Below are 13,156 nucleotides of genomic sequence, written 5' to 3'. Positions count from 1 at the left end.
ATTACGGATCCGCATGGTACGGATCCGCATGATACGGATCCGCACGATCCATATATATGGTTTCCGCATCAAAAGCTCCGTATATACGGCATCCATATATATGGAAATATGGTATTACGGATGCCGTATGATACGAATGCCATGCGGAATTGTGGTCATGCGGAAACTGCAGGACGCAGTTTTAATATATTCGGTTTCCGCATGAGATCCCATTAGGATTTCGTACCGTCCATTTGGGGACACTAAAATCTATTTTCTGTAAGGTGAAAACTGACTTGTACAGTAGTTTCTGATATCTCAAATTGAGCAAACAATATTTATTTTACATGTGTACAAGTAAAAACAGTGTAGTCTGAGAAAAGACGCAATCAAGTCCCGGCACGCACAACCACACAAGCATCTTGTTGTCTTCTCCTTACGCCACCAGTTGCAATGACATCCAGCTTGTCTGCCAGGTATCAGCTCACGCTCCGGTCACCGCTCTTCCATGGAGGAACGCCTTCCACACTTCTCCACGTGACACTCAAAAGCATCTGAAATAGGCCAGAAGTCAACGCTACGTGAGCAGAAAGACAAATTATTTGCCAACGGGAGAGTTAGGTAGATGTGCTATTTGCAATAGTGCTAAAGCCATGATGCATACAATAGGCTCATCGCATATTAAACACTGATATCTAAAATAACTGCCCTACAAAGAATGTAAAAGGTGCAGTAGAATTAAGTGACTGTTTATTAAGTGCCACATAATGATCTCACTTTTTGTTTGGGAGAAAAATTAAATCAGACTTCAGAGCATCATTATGCAGGATAAAAGCTTCAAGAGAACAAACATATTAAGGAACAGTAAAGTTGCAAAGCGCAACTTTAACAATGGCTGCCATGATTATAACCAAAGAATCAGGCTCAACACAGGCAACGTTTGTTTTTAAGGCCTATGTTCACTCAGCTTTGCATGAACTGCACCGCAAAATGCACAGCACATAACACAAAAATTGCAAAAAAAGGAAACACCCCTTTTCGTCATCTTTAATGCCTTTGCATTTGCCTCTATATACACTGCCTTTTATCCAGGTCAGTGGTTCTCAAATGTGAGTCCACAAAGCCATTTCGGGGGCCCGCGAAACTTTTTCTAGCAAAAAGGGAACTTTCTTTTTAGATGCACACTACGTCCCGTCACAGCGGACCCTTCTGAATTTTAGTATGCTTCACCGCATAACGTGCTTGTATTGCGGCCGAGCTGACTTATGTTTACACTTCTCCATGAGATGGCTGTCAAGCTTTCATTGTAGTTTTCTACGATATATGCACGCGAGGATACCTTTTCTACCCTTGTACACTTGAAAAGAAAACATAGCTAGAAACACATTGAATGTGGCTGCAGACGGCACAACTTATTGACAAGGTATTCAGATCGAATTGACATTACACTTTAGTTTGAGCGTTGTTTGCCAGGGGGAAATAAAAGGCATCCATTTCTTGTTGCATATTGTGCTAACTTATACCCCCTCCCCATTTCTCTCACTGCAAGGTGTCCCTCACCACTTCATCGGCCCGCAAGGGGTCCCAAGATATCTCTTGCTTAGAATCACTGATCTAGGTAGTTTGTGTCAAACAATTCAGCTGAATATGCACTGTCCCTGAAAAAGCAATTCAGTCGCTGCGAACAATTAAAGGAGTTAAAAAAGCCAAAGTGCATGGAGGCATCTGTCATTTTTCCCACTGCCATTTTTTTATTGTTCCAAAGCTCAAACTGTCACCTTTCTGTTACTGCCATCCTCACATACAATGGCTGCATAGGAAAGCAAGAAAAAAAAGGCAGGTCTGATAAAATTCACAATGTACGCAGACATTTGATTGGCTCTTACTATGGCAATTTGTGCGCCGACACTCTGGTGGCAACCGATGCAATCAATAGTGCTCACCTGCTACAAAAGCTTTGCTGATCCGCAGTTTCCATAATGGATAAATTCGTGACTGTAAATAGCAATGAACCGACATTCGTCTTGAGAAGTTCAAAGCCGAGCCGTGTAGCAGTATACTAAGCAAAACCTTTATTTGATCATGTGCAGCAATAGAGAGGAAGCACTTATCTCGAGACTGATGAGCCCGTGCTCTCACTGAACTGAAAAATGTTCAAGGCGTTGTGCAATCCAGTACCACATAGGCACCTTAGCGATAGCAAAGCCATGTGTCCACAATTCATGCACTGAATGAGACAACACAAAGGTTGAATAGATGAGAGCACTGTCGATGTATCTGTGCTCATTTGTACACCTCTCCACGCAGCCACAGTGTCTTTCTGTTGCAAGGTACAGTAGAAACACACCGTTACGCTTCACACTGCTGTGTTTACCCGGCTATTATGCCATTTTCCACCGGCCCCGGCATAGCTGCCACAAGATCCAATGTATTGCGGGACCGTTCCTGTATGATACGTCGCGAAGTGCGCTCCGAGCCGGCCGAGCGACCACTGAAGAGAGCGACCATATTGACTTTTCACGCTGCTTGGTCTGGCATGACTGTTTAGCCACATGAGTGGCGCAAGCGACATGCATAACGTACTTTAGGTTTCCGCACACAAAAGCATAGCATTCGAGATTCGTAATAGAGATAGCATCTATATATGACGTAATTAGTTTTATACTTGTTTCCTGCTCGCGAAAGAAAGGCCTTCAAGACTGACGTTTGTTCCCGATGTCGCATTGACGTGGCCTCACCATCATTGTTATTTCTTGAAGGACACTGCGCAGTTCGTGGTCGGATTCCTCATGCTGATTGTGTTGCGTGTGCTTAGTTCTTTGATGCTTACAACTGTTGGTGCCAAAAGAATCCTATATGTTGATTACATATCTGTGGATGATGCCGCTTTCAACTCTGTGGTTCTATCCATCAACGAGATCATGGCTGAGTGTGCGCCAATGGGTACACCAGTGACAAAGCTTCGCAATTGATGAAGCAAGGATTATTTTCTTCAATGCTTGCTTTTGGGTGTATTCTCACGAGGCATTTGAACATCTATTACAAGCCATGGTGGTCTGACACTATGCCAACAGTGTTAAATTATTGCTTGGAGACGGTGACGCATCTGGTGAGAACCTCGCAAAAGTGTCGCCAAAAGTGATCACTTGCAAGGTGTCGGCCGTGGTCGCACTAGATTTATTAAAAGGATATAACACTGCAGGTGCTCGAAGAACTTTTAGCTCTGCTCAGGCATGAGTAAACGCACCAGGCAACATCGCACGGTTTTTTCAAGCGTGTAAACATTAAAATAAAATTCTGTACCACTATAATTTTTTCGTTTTTCCTGTTTTTAGGCTCTTGCATTCCCTGGCTTTTATGTTTACTTCTTACGGTCCCTTCAAAAACATAATAGCGGGGTTCTACTGTAAGGTGCATCTAATGTCATTGTTAGAGAAACAACGAATAGCACCCCGTTCGAGCACAATGAGAGACTAATTTTCAAACTCAATTACGCAGAAAAAACAAAGCACAAAGCAAAGCAACGGACATCTGGCAACCTAACTGCCATCGCAGGATGGGAAGTTGTTCGGAGTGTGCATTACAAGGGAAGAACGATAATAAAATTTGGTTGACAGAATTAGTGCTGCAGTCGTAATGCAAGTAAGTGCAACATCTGGTTAACTCTAACCAGCATAGGAAGACAAATTATATACTAACACTGAATCCCGAGATCCAAGACCACGAAATGCAGTAAGGACTGTCTGTGGAATTAGAAGGAACATTTCAAATGGCTACGATAAAAAAGTATGTTTATTTAAATTTCCTTTTCGCCAGTATCTTCAACTTTTCAATGTAAACATGTGCCCCAGTCTAAGGTGTATAAAATATTTATGTACAGTTCACACCATTTATAACGCAATCGTTTACAGTGCAGGACCGGTTATATTGCAGTTTTTTCTGACTTCATCATACCCTCCCATAAAGCACCACGTATACACGCATACTGCTTACTGTGCAGTCCCCCCACATGAAACACCGGCTATAAGGCGGCTGCCGCAAAATTCTCAGACACGGAGTGAGTGCGCTTCGGATCAGCCTGGGAGAGAAGAACCACAGCGTTATGGAGGATGAGACAAAGAGTGAATGAACAGGAAACAGTGGAAGAAAAGAAAAGAAAAACAAGGGGGGCATCATGGTGTGAGCGGGGGGGAGTGATTGCCTAGGCAACAGAAAAGCCTTTGCTCCCTTTGCTCTGGCTGCTTGTTGTGTGTGCGCTGCACTCTGAAGGGCCACCCGTGTCTGCATGAAGTGCACGTAACTGCTGTTTGGCTCTTCGGTTTTCTGTCAGGCAAATAGTCTCATCGTAGAGCGAGATATTGTGCGTGCAACTTCTATTCCCCAGCAAGTGACAATGTTTTAAGACATGACCAAGCTTTTGCCTTTGCTACCCGCAGGTGGACTTACAATTACAAGCTTGGAAGACTCTTTCAGGATAGATAGTTGGCGCGACTTTCCCGATCGCGGACCGGAATTTCGTTTCACACCTGCTGCCCACTGTTTAGGTCAGGAGTGCGACATCTACGCCCAATAGCCGTGTTGTCTGGGGCAAACTCCCGCACGCTAGGCCTAACGAGCACTAGCTACCTAGTTGTTAGTGTCTGCGGACTAACAAGGTTGCGCTTTGGTGCCGAGTCAATGAAACGTTTTGCAGTTGTTGCATTCAGGAGTGACTTAAATCTTCACCGAAAATAGGGAGTGCATGTGCAACACTAGATTGGTGGTTCACGGTTGGCACTGTTTTTTGGACATCGTGCCCGCAATTTCAATAGCCGTTCGACGTGTAGATTATGGCCAGTGTGGTACCACAACAAAGTCTGCATAAATCAGGAGGTCTGGAAAGTCAGTCGGCGGCTTTCCGCTACGGCACCCTTTGTTTTTGTTTTCTCGTTTCCACGTTCACTATGTCAACACTGCAGGTCCACAGACTTTAACCTTTCAACACTGGCAAATTTACGCCCAAGTTGCATGCCTAGATAGTCGGAATCATGCGGGTGCCTGTTGGTCATGTTTTTCAGATGTACAGCCTTTCACAAATGTTGTTTTGTTTACAGGGCAGTACCGCTTATAGTGCAGATATTTGCGACTCTGGCAACTTGTTATAAGCGGTCCATGCTGTACCTGGTTTATTCAATGAATGTGCTGATATGGTTTTTTTGCAAATAATGTCCATTTACACATCATTTATCTGTAACGAGACCGGTTGACCAGTATGCCACTGCATCTGATTCACTGGATGTGATGAATGGGATATGTAGCATCCATGATGCAACGGATACCCAATTTTTCACCATACGTGCTGACCCAACCAAGGTGCTTATGATAACAATGCCAAGCATACATACAGGGCCTCCCGTGAGTAAAATTTCAGCATTTAATCTATGCTAGGCTCATTTGTGCTTATACGCCCGGAACAACTCAAGTATAATGCAAAATGTTGGCAGCTGTAGAAGAAAGTAACATAGCGAATTTTTCCTGATGCATCTGAACATTTACCGAGGTGACAAAGCTACAGTAATCTGTGGCGGCAGCCACAACCATTTTGAAACTTCTGAACAGCTGCACCACTTGGGGCCATTAACAGCACTGGTGCAAAAGCCGACACTACCTGGCTAGAGAAATTACCACACTTGTCACCCCTATTCCTCTAGCCACCCCAGCTGAATCTCATCAGCACGTGTGACAGGACAAAAACGAAACCATCCAGGCACTCACACTGTAGAGCATGAAGTTCCTCTGAGGGTGGTCACCTCCTTTCTCCTTGATGAAACAGCAGCATAGTGCACTGGTAATGCACTACTGGCGCAGGTTTTCAATGTACCACAGTGCCCTTCCTGTTTGTGTCACAGAGAGCTTGGGGTCCTTGGGTCTCTACTGGAGACCACTGCCGCTTCTGGTTTTCTGCTTAAGATCAACCTGCACAAGGTCGTAGATGAGGTCTTTAGAATTGTAAATTATGATAGCCGAATTTCTACAGCAAATGAAAACACTCCCATTTTCCAGAAGGCACATTGAGGCATCCCTTCTTAAAGTTAAGGCCCTGCATTTGCAACCTCTATATTAGTTCTTCTGTTTTGAAGCTGCGCTTGACTTTGAAGGTGTTAGTTCACTATGCACTGTATGTAAAAAAAGCTCATCCAGCACAACCACAACCCTAACTGGACAGGCAAGCAACGTTAGCTGAATGCTCTGGACGGCTTCTTTATGAAATGGCTTATGTTGAGACTGATGGTGGCACTACACTGAAAAATATGCAAAGATTTATTAATCATTAAAGGGACCGATAACTGGCCAGAACATGTGATTAGATCCTGGTGGAAATATAAAGACCGTGAATTGCAGGGCATGCTTTTCGCAATTTGAGTAGGATTACATTTTTCAATTGCGTTTAAAGGTAAAAAAAACAGTATGTCATGCATCCTAGCAGAAGATGCCTGATGGTGTGTTATCGAGTCGTTGTGTTTGCTGTACAGTAAAAGCTCGTTAATTTGACTCTCATTAATTTGGAAAATCGGTTCATTTGGACACGTCATCTGGTCCCTGTAAATATACGCTTCACTCTATGATACTGGGCGCTCTTCCTCCTGGCATGGTGAAGAGGAGCACTCAGTCAGGAAGAGAGACGAGCTGACGAACGAAGCATAGAGAAGGAAAAAGTGAAACCAGAGAGGGCCTGTATTGTATCATCAAACGCGTGTAACTCCACTATTACGGCACAGTTTCAAAAAATTCTCATGGTTATGTGTTCGTTGTAGACTTATGCACAACTGCAAAACCACAACTAAATTTCGACCTCTGGGTGGTTTAGGGGCCGTTTAAAGTAGCAAGCTTGAGACATTTGCATTTGTTTGGCACATGATTTGTCACAGTGATATCCGATATGTTAACCTCGTTTCGAATGTACGTCGTGTGCCTTTATTGTATATGTAACCACCAGTAACTGTGGTTACGAAGCAACATGGCACAGCCCATGCAGCCATGACCGCCCGCTTCAATCCGAAGTCGTGCTTGTTGCTTTCCCCCAACCATCAGCCACAAATAAACGGTGAAGTCAGCTATAGCTATGAACGACGTTATGCTGAGAACAAAGCATCAGGTGTGTTTTGTCATTATTGATATCAGTTGTTTGTTTAGTCACACTTGTTAAGCCTTGTCACCAAGAACTTGAGAGTACATTGTGGAAACAATGTAAAATAGTCACAAATACATTACTGTCGAAGCATGAGGATGCAAATGTAAAGCAAATAGAAGTGCCACTTTAAAAATTACAGGCCACACAGTGCACGATGACAACTTGATAAATTCAACGTGAAAGGCACGCGCTTCAAGTGGTGCTGCCATGTTTTCGTTTTCCCTGTTCTGCTACCAGCTTACTTTACTTACCCAGCACATGTGCAGAGATGCCATGAAAACACCAAGCAGCTGATGCAGCATGGATGAATACATCTTCAGGAATTTCCGCCCTTCCTCCCTTCCTACTGGCAAAGCCACCCTGCAGCCCCCACAGTGCTGCAACCAATTTGTGAGATGAGCATAGTTTACATAATGTTTTTCAGTCACAGATATACATGCAAGACACAGAAGCATTCTATAGGGAGCTTGCACCAATGGTGGCAATGAGGTAGCACCCATTTTGTTGTCACAGCCAGTTGAGCTGGCAATCGGGGAAGCGCGTGCAGTTGTAGGTTGTAGTAGTTGCATGCAAAGTATGGCAAAGTCACAGTCACAGAAAGATGGTTGCAACGTCTTCAAGATGCCGAAGGTGCGCCTCAGCGAGCACAAGACGAAGGAGCTATCAGAACAGTGCCAGCATGGATGGCTCTAGCGCATAGGCAACCCTGACAAGCATCACGTTTGCCCTCATTGCTTCCTTTAGGGTAGGCAAATGCACACGAAATGTATCAGGTTCTGCTGCGACGACCCAGGACCGTTGTGGCTTCATGTGTAAGGTCCCTTTTTAATGAGGCCTTCACTGTTTCTGCAACTGGGCCACTGTACAGATGAATTAAAACAATGATAAAATTAATATTTACCGAGAGTTAGAGCGTCCTTACAACTTGCTCATGTCATGACCACGACGCTATCGGCCCCAGATTTTCTCTAGGCTCGTGTAACTAGCCACTTCTCACAGTGTTGTGGCCTAGAGCCGTTTATGACTTCACTGCTGCTGCATGACAAAGCTCGACAAAACGTAAGACAAGTAATTTGCAAATGTCCGAGGCATTGACACGTGGCCACAGGTTTACGTACACGATGCAGTCGGCCGCATGAAGTGTGAACGGGTGAGGATAGATGGCTTTTTTCGTTGTATCGTAAGGATCCTTCCAGAAGGGTGCTGCTGAGTACATATTTGCTGACCTCGTGCTCCTTGCTCAGAACTAATGTCAAAGATTGCAACCTCAATGTCATCAAGGAGATCGCACCAGTATGTACTGTACTTGTGCTTCTTTCCATGAAGCTACCGCACACGCTCCCAGAAAAGCTTCGCGAAGTCCCTAAAGAGACCGAAACGTTTCGGTAGCTCTGTTTAGTCCACTCACACACGAAACAGAGAAACTGCGAAAGCCAAGCATGGTTTACCTACAAGGGAGAAAGTGCTGAGGACAGACGTGATGCTTGTTGGGACTGTCCTTGTGCGTGAGCCATTTACCATGACACTGCTCAAAATAGCTCCTTCATCTTGTCGTGCTCCTTAAGGGCACAGGGTAAAGCAAAATTTAAAAAAAAAATCACTTTTTTGTTGTTTGCAATTTGGGAAGTGTATCCTTTTTTTATTTTGCATATTCGTGCATTTCTTTGAAAGTCTTTTTTGTAGCTGAGAACCTCATTTTCCGAAAGCAAGTAGTGTGTGAACACGCACCCAAGACAAGCCCCTCGTATGCACTCCGTGCTTAAGTCCATTTTCTGAAATTGTCGGGTAACTTTCTGCATGCCTGATTTTTCAGCTAAGACAATCCGAAGATGCTGTGTGCGTCTTTATTCACATTCATGGTTCAGAGCGCATCTATTCAAACAATTTTAGCTCCTAGCTTCATTACACCTTGTGTCTGTCGTGCCAATCGATAAGTTGAGATGCTGAGGGTAGAGAAAGCCTTCAGCAACAGTATATTTCGTGGCAACTAATACAGTTGTCTTGTAAATGTGAATAAATGTTAGCGACGTGCTGAAATGCCGAATACTGAACCATCACACTCTTCGTCATTGAATCCCAGCCTTTTCAGCGTCCTTCAAGGCAACTCGCGCACAGAGTGACAACGGGTATGCTCTAATGGGCATCAATATTATTTGTGATGCAATTAGACAGAACTGTGCATGCAAACTGAGTGGTCCAAGTGCTGAGCTAATCGGAATTGTGTCACAAAGTCCTTGCTCTCTTTCTTTAGGCTCCAGAGTCTTAAAGATTGCGACGATGGATGCTTTTTTTCATCTAATGATGGCAGTATCGCATGTGCCGAAATACTGAAATCATTAGGACTGAAGCCTGGCCAAAGCACAGTAAATTTGCTAAAAGAAGTTGACCACAATCGACGATACTTTGTGAATAGAGCTGTATGACAGCTCACATAAGAAGCAAGGCAAGCAAGACTACAGGCTCCAAAGAGGAAAAAAATTACTTTGGCAATGATTACCAAGCTTGTAGGTACTAAATAAAATAGTTTAACGTTGTTTGTGGCAAGAGATCCCCTTTCAGCTGTTTTCTTACTTTAATCTTGATTGACTTAAAACTATGTTTTTATTACTTGGCTACTATTATTTTCCATGTATTTCAACAAAACCAGTTCAATATTTTTCTATGTATTCAGCGTAAGTGCATACAAATACTGTACCAGAATTGAAATTAGGCACTTCACTGTTTTTGTGTTACAAATTTTGAAAGATGCAAATTAACCCAAAATTTAGGTCCTAGTGGCAAAAGTTCACCGAAAAAAGTAATAATAATCAGATTTTAATTAATCTAGTACAGTTGAAAGAGTGCCAAATTTGGAAGAAAATTATTATTGTATTATGTGGATAACTCTATCAGGTTTTGAGAAAAACTGCTCCTCGACATGGTCAAAAATGCGTGGTATGTATAGGGTTTATTGTGTGCCCTTCGGTGTGTTGTAGATGCAGCAACCATCTTTCTCCAACTGCAACTTCTTTGCCCTACATTGGGTGCAACTGCTACAGTAGAGTAGCTATATATGCTTGCTACAATACAAGGGGAACATATACCACACAGTGCATCATCGCGCCAGAACCTTTGAAGCGAGAGCTGCTTCCGCGCACACTTGCCTGACTGCCACCTCGACTGGCTATGACAACAAAATAGCCACCTATATCCCCCCCACTGTGTAAGCTCCCTAGAGGCACGCCGACATTTTTTTTTAAGATAGAACTCAAACAATGGTTAATGTTGCCCTCAGTGTGAAGTGTTCCCTAGTAGCAAGCAATGTTGCCACAACATTCACTTAACTTTCTCAATGTGGCGGCAACAATGTGTCAACATTTGGTGCTACTAGGGTTAGTGCCAGTGTGCTGAAGAATTGAAATGTATTTCAAGCACACCTGAATACGTGGAAAGTAAGCATGCAGCGATCTTTTGTGAGGTGCTCAAAGTAATAGCCTAGTTTGCTTTGCTAAAAAGCACGCTTATATATGCTGCATCTATTTTGATATGTACGCTTGTGAGCACTACGAGAGAGAACACCGAACACATGTTTAATCAATGAGTACCAATATAAATGCGACTTACTGAATAGCAAGAGATACCTTTTCGCTTGAGCAATTGTTATGAACACTATTGCGCTTGCCAACTGCATATAGTCCAAAATAGTCGTAAAGTAAGCCAGTTGGTATGGATGCATAGTAATGAACAGCACAAAGTATGAACGAGAGACAAAAGGAAGAACAATGCAGGACGAACACAGACTGTCAACTGAAAAATTTATTGCGTAGAACCTTGCCTAAATAACGTTAGCCGCACACCTCGTGCACATAAGGGTCCGGTTAGAAAAAACAAGTAACAAAATCAATGAAGCCTGTTGATTTTGTAACTTGTTTTTTCTAACCGGACCCTCACGTGCACGAGGTGTACAGCTAATGCTATTCAGGCAAGGTCTTGTGCAATAAATTTTTCATTTGACAGCCTGTGCTTGTCCCGCATTGTTCTTACTTACGTCTCTCGTTCTTACTTTATGCTGTTCATTACTATGCATTTAGTCACTCTGACCTTTAAATGCTAATTTCAGTGCTTACACTCGTATAGCTGACGACTGTACTGTAGCACAAATTGGGCAAGAAAAGCATAACAGAAAAGCCTGTTGCTAAAAGTATGCAAACATAGGCGTTCTAGTGCAAACAAGATGCGGACAGAAGGGTGACACGTAACTGTGTGCTGGTCCTGTCGTTACATGTCAACCTTCTGTCCTTGTCTTGTTTGCACTAAAACACGCACATGCCTGATGAGCTAGTCAGATGAGAAATTCTCCTGCATCGTACCTATAAATCCTTCAATCAGCAACCCCACAGCACTGTGATAATCACACCACTGCCACACAGCAGCGTAATGTATTCTACTACATGCTGGCAGCACATTAATGTATAAAACGCTAAACTCTGAATGAATATGAAGTCTCACATTGTGCATGCAAGTTTTCATAACCGTCAGATGTCCAACGTGGTTGCTGGCTGGTGCAATATTACTGACACGCGAAGGCGACGTGCATATACACACACATATTATTTTAACACCTCTCCCTACACAAGGCAAACACACGATTACGTTTAACTAGCTCAAGCCAGCGTTCAAGCGCATAATAAACACTTCACCGTGAATGTAGGCTCATTATCACCATTTAAGTGGTTGGCTAGATGAATTGAGCCACGTTACAAATTATATAGCGCACGAACGTGAGCAAAATGCTGCCCAGCAGCAAATGACGCTACAGGCTTTGATTTATCAACAACAAACGAAGCAAGCGCCACTTGCGTCCTGCAGACTGCAATGCACACAAGAAAAAATCGATCATCACACACATTCATGTTCTCGCAGTTGTCGCGAATTCGCTCCCCTAAGGCCGTGCCGATGCGCCATGGCTCCGCTCAGATCGGCGTAGTCAAAGCGAATCGGTAACGCGCACAATGTCGTCGCTCGCAAAGGTGCGTAAGGCTGCCTCTTTACGACGCCACGTCCGAGTGCGGTAACAGAGCCTTGCGCTGAGTTGCATACTTCACATAATACGCTGTCCCACTTACCTTTAGTTTCTTTCGCACTGGCGTGTAGCAGGTGGCCACGGGCGTCAGCCATGGAGTCATTCGAGCGCCCGCACATTTCGTTGATTCCTTGAACGACTCGTACTTCATCGGCACTCCGAGAACAGCGGGAATTGCGCGCAATCTTTGCACACCGCACAAACGAGGAACGAAGCTTCCTTACGTAAATTTAATGCTTTTACCTTGAATCTTCTTGTGGACGAGAACACACACGAGACGCTCGCAAACAAAGGCAAACAACATCTGGCTTCGGCTATGGATGGATCTAGCTTGAATTGTTGTTCGTGAAAAAGAAAAAGAAAACGTCGCCGTGTGAAATTGTTAGAGAATGCATGTTATTGGGCAAAATAGTTAAAACATAATGTCTAGTCTTCAAGAAAAATTTATACGAGACAAGGTAAATACTTTTCCAGTAGATTTTTTTTTTTCTTTTTGTTCTAGCAGACGACAGGTTTCTACTGCTTGTACCACGGACGTAGTAGTGCGGCTTTACGATCGATGCTTGCCGCCGAAGCAAAACTCTACAGTAGTTGTATGTACGTCCTCAGTGAATAGCAGGATGACTCCAAAGCAGTAACACTTTTACGTAATGCAGTATGTGATCTTGCAAAGCATATGTTTCGTTGCGTTGAAGCAAAGGGAAGCAAGCCGGTGTGATCAGCTGATGTCGCCGCTATGCGCGGCACTGCCGTGTGCTTCATTTCCCGCGCTGAATTCGTGATCGAGCGAGACAGCCACGGAGGGGAACACAGCTAGACGCACGGGTTAACGGCGTATCACTCCAGTTTCGCGCGATAGCCGACTATTAATCGCAAGAGAGCCTCGGGGAACAAGCTTCAACTGCTTGCGTAAATTACATTGCTTGTGTGTAAGCATCCGTGTT

At 43.8% G+C, this 13,156-nt stretch overlaps 1 long non-coding RNA gene across 2 annotated transcripts; it reads right to left on the bottom strand.

Annotated features, from left to right (window-relative positions):
- Positions 1 to 127: 127 nt before the first annotated feature.
- On the bottom strand, positions 128 to 12,905 carry LOC125760033 (uncharacterized). 2 transcript variants are annotated; one of them, XR_007417697.1, is made up of 5 exons: positions 12,256 to 12,905; positions 7,402 to 7,527; positions 5,734 to 5,934; positions 3,679 to 3,722; positions 128 to 533 (listed from the first exon to the last, which is right to left on the bottom strand). It is a non-coding gene; the product is annotated as an uncharacterized LOC125760033 (long non-coding RNA). The 2 variants fall into 2 exon arrangements; XR_007417696.1 differs by lacking the exon at positions 3,679 to 3,722 and having other exon boundaries at positions 204 to 533.
- Positions 12,906 to 13,156: the final 251 nt, after the last annotated feature.

The sequence above is a fragment of the Rhipicephalus sanguineus genome, chromosome 10 (genome assembly GCF_013339695.2).
Source record: "Rhipicephalus sanguineus isolate Rsan-2018 chromosome 10, BIME_Rsan_1.4, whole genome shotgun sequence".
NCBI lineage: Eukaryota > Metazoa > Arthropoda > Arachnida > Ixodida > Ixodidae > Rhipicephalus > Rhipicephalus sanguineus.
The sequence above is the reverse complement of the archived record's forward strand: the minus strand, read 5'-3'. Positions and strand labels throughout refer to the sequence as shown.